The following is a 4,450-nucleotide window of genomic DNA, read 5'->3' on the forward strand; positions in this document are numbered from 1 at the left end:
AGTCTATCCATGGTTGGTGTATTGCCAACCATGGCATGCCTACGATGAGGTCATACGGACTCGCCATACCTAGCACTGTGAACTTCTCTTTACAAGAGAAGTCACTAAAGCTGAAGGCGAGTTCTACCTAAACTCGCTCAGACTTAACGAGCGCGCCGTTCACTAAAGGAACGGTCGCCTCTTCTCGCTTGCCATCCTGGCAAAGCGACTCAAACATCGCGGGTCTCTTTCTTAAAGCCGCGAGTTTTACATAATTTCGTGATGCACCCGAATCCACTAGGAGGGTCATCACCTGGTCATAGCCTCGTACTTGAGCGCTATAGACCCGCAGGGTTAAGGTCTGAAATTTCGGCACCTCAAGGCCAATGCTATCCATTTGTACGACAACTCTTCACTTTTTGGTAGCTTCAGAGTCCGCGTCAGCAGGGCATCCCGCCCCTACTGCGCTCCTGCGTTTTCCGCCCCCTCAGTGGTCGATGCAGAACTCATGCATCTCGCACGCTGGTTCTTGCCATCTCTCTTTGGTAAGGGAGTCCTCTTGCTGGGCATCTTTGCCCAGCAGGGACCCTGGCATAACAGCTAGCCATCATATGGCCGCACTTGCCGCATTTATAACAGACAACGTCTGCATTGCCCAACTCCATGGGAGTGACATCTGACCTCTCGACCGACGGCTTATACCAAGCTGTCGCCGAGGCACTGTTGTAGGGTTGCTCTTCAACTAAGGCAATTTGGATTGCCTCTTCCATCGTCGACGGCACCTTTCTGAAAAGGGCCTGTCGCGATGGGCCATGCCGTAGTCCGTTCATAAACGTGGGCACCTTAATGTGCTCCGGAATCGGGCCTACGGTAATGGACGCCGACAGCGAGCCCATCTCTCGCACATACTCTTGCAGAGATCGCTTCGCCTGTCGCGCTCAAAGAAGCGTGTATGAAGCAACACTTCGGTGTTCGACGGCTGGTACAAGGCGCGAATCTTTGTTTTGAAAATTGCCCATGTAGGAAACGCCTTAACGTCCACCATAAGCGCTGAGTAAGCCCACTCTGAGGCCTTACAGCGCAGGTGCGACATGGCGTACGACATCATCCGGCTGTCGTCCTCGATGAGCTGCGCGACACCGCATTGCTACACGGCTAACAGCCAGCACACAATCATGTGCGCTGCAGTTCCATCGAACTCGGGCGGGTCCATCCGAATGGGCCTCGGCTGATGCGGCCGGGCAGAGAGCATCTCAACAGTCCTGTTGAGAGCCTCGCTCCGAGCCTGCTCATGCCTCAGCTCATCCTGAGTCTGAGTGACGGACTCCGCCGCAGCATGGCTCTGTGCCTCGAACGCCGCTGACCGCTGTCCGAGCACGAATGCCTCAAACTGCTCTAACTGAGCAACATGTTGCTCAGAAGGATTGCCCAAGAGCCTGGCCAGGGCTTGTTCATTATGTCTTTGCACCATATGCCCTGCCACCTCCCAATGATGTTCGGAGAGCCCAATCGATGTTGAGGCTCATCGTCACGTACACACGCAGCGATGCGGGCCGTTGGAAGGATTTCAAGTGTTACCAAGTGTAGGCGGGCACGTCGTAATGCGGCCACGTTCTCTATAGACAAACGCCCTAACACAGCGAGGAAGCGGTTTAACCTGCTTCTCTTGCGTGCAGTGAGGTAGTTGCGGTGGGCGCGTTAGCGACCTCACCCAACGCACTAAGTACTCTAGTAAAGTGTAGTCACGGGAGCGGTGATCCGACTCCTCGTGCGCACTTACTAAGTAGAGAGTAGATTTCAGACTGATTTATATTTAATGGCATCAACAATAGAAATACCTATTTTTGCTAATCAAAAATGTCATCTCTTGTAGATAACACTAATACGTATTGCGAGCGTATCTTTCTAGATATCTCGCGTAACGGATGACAGTGATCAGCCTTTTTTCGTGAAGATCCTGATATGAAAGAGTTCGCAGACTAAATAGGGACAGCACATAGTCTACGAACTCGTTCATATCGGGATCTTCACGAAAAATGCTGATTATTGTCACTAAAGTTTTATCCAGTTCCATTTTTTATGCAAACTGAAACAATCGTGATACTTAAAAGTTCTAGCCGTCATCACGGATGACGCTAGGCGTCATCCCTCCTATGTGAATGCACTTTTTTGCATCACATACACAAGGGTTGATCACAATGTGTACCACACATAAGTGGTGGGTCTAATTACTTTATTTAAGTAATTGACCATCCCCTTAAGTACATCAAGTGTTAAAGGAGGACTGCGTAGCATTAGGGCAACTTTAGCCCGTTACACACGGTTGACAAGAAACGAAGAAACAAGCGCGCCTTATTGACGTTGATGCCACGATACGAAGACGAAGTCGCAAAGGACAAGGGCTGTTTGATATGGTGGACGAGGTGGATCACAGACAGACACGAACATTGTTGTCGGTGCTACCGCTGCCTATGATTTAAACAGGTATAAAAAAGGGGGTTATGTGTATATCGTTATTCGCTGCGTTCGATCTACTGCGTGTTTAAGCGGCAAGCCAGCTGCTTGGCACTCGAATGTGTCAACAGCCATCCGCCGTTAAATTTTATTCCTCGAAATGGACTTGGTGCAAAATGCGTTGCAACAGAGATGAATGTTCCAGCTACGCGATCGTCCATGCGACTTCCAAAAGTCGTATTCCTTCCGAGCCTCTACCCAGGATGAATCTTTCAGTGAATTAATGCGATTTAAGCGTCCCAGAGCCGATTGTGAGTTAAAAGAAACGCACAGTGTCTCATTCAGTAATCGCTCCAAAATTTAAACGTACCACCGCCACCCTGCACGAACACATGATCTTCGTGCGCCACGGGTACTTCATCAAGTCCCATGTCCCCTACATCACCTGAGTTGTTATATATGTCGGTGTTATCTTGTGGTGTAGCGGAGCTACGTCGCTTCTAAAGTCAGAGGAAGATTTTCAGACTCAGAGAGTCCTTTAGTTCTATTGAACTAATGAGTCGTACAAGCGATTAAAGCTTAAGGAATCTTAGTTCAAGGGATTCAGGGGTTCGTAGAACCAAGTGGCAACTAGTGCCCAAGAGGATATACCTTAAAAAGGCTTCTTTCTCTTACAGATCAATGCGCGAGCCTTAGGAATGCACTTTTCGCTTTAAGATCAAAAGGGAAACTGCACTTTATTAAATTATTTGATCTAAGTTCCCAAGTCTGCGAAATGAATAGATATAATGGTCTATACCTATTTTATGGATAAGATTAATGAACATTACTGTATAAAGTAATATCCTCCAAATATTATCTACCTTTTAGATAATATATTAATTAACAACCTTTGACTGTTAATTTCATGTAACGATACACCCCGTTACATGTACCGAGTTGGCATAGTTGCCGCAAGGTGATCCTGAACCTGTCCGATCAGGGAGGATACATATCGCATGAAGGCTTCAAGCCTTGCATGCAGGACCTCTGCGCCCTGGGACATAATGAACTCTTTATGTTCAAGCCCAAACAAAGTCTGAGCTTGTCATACGCTGCACGTTGCGCCTCTCAAAGTTCAAGAAACTGTTCCATTTCAGTAAGGCTTAGTCTTATTAAGACTCAGGTGTGGATTGACTACTAGTGCTGCCAGGTGTAGCGGAGCTACCCTACTCCTCAAGTCAGAGGAAAATTTATAGACTCAAAGAGTCTTTTCAGTTCTATAGATCTAAAGGGTTTGTATCGGGGTGTATCGTTACATGAAAATAACACTTAAAGGTTGTTAATTAATATATTATCTAAAAAGTAAATAATATTTGCAGGATATTACTTTATATAGTAATATTCAGAATTCTTATCCCTAAATAGGTATAGACCATTATACCTATTTATTCCGCAGACTAACTAGCTGTAGGAGTAATCAAAGAGAGAGTTACAGATAAGATAGAGATAAGAATTCATTTACATGTTTAGTATTAGATTTTAATTAAGTTATTGAGCTAATTCCAGTTTCATAGTACCGGCGATTTGTTTCATAGCTTTAATTTGAGCTGCAGAACCAACACGGCTTACACATAATCCCACACATTTACAAAGATAGAAAAAGAGACACTTAATCATACTAATACAATTTTCATTTCACACTCTTTAAGCTAGTTACCTTAAAGAGAAGTCTTCCTCTGCACGTACTAGTGTACGTGAAATAACGTAAGGCACCACTCGCAACTGAAGCAGTGCGAAGTGGACTTGTACTGAAACAGTACAAGTCGTAGTGCCCCGTTACAGTTTAACAGCTCACAGAGTCGTACAAGCTATTAAAGCTTTATGAATCCTAGTTCAAGGGAATCAGGGGTTCGTAGAACCAAGTGGCAACTAGCACCCGAGAGTATGTACCTAAGAGAGGCTTCTGTCTATCACAGATCAATGCGCAAGTCTTACGAAGGCACTAGATGCTTCAAGATCAGAAGAGAAACTGCAC

This window comes from Bremia lactucae, linkage group LG1, assembly GCF_004359215.1.
Source record: "Bremia lactucae strain SF5 linkage group LG1, whole genome shotgun sequence".
Classification (NCBI taxonomy): domain Eukaryota; phylum Oomycota; class Peronosporomycetes; order Peronosporales; family Peronosporaceae; genus Bremia; species Bremia lactucae.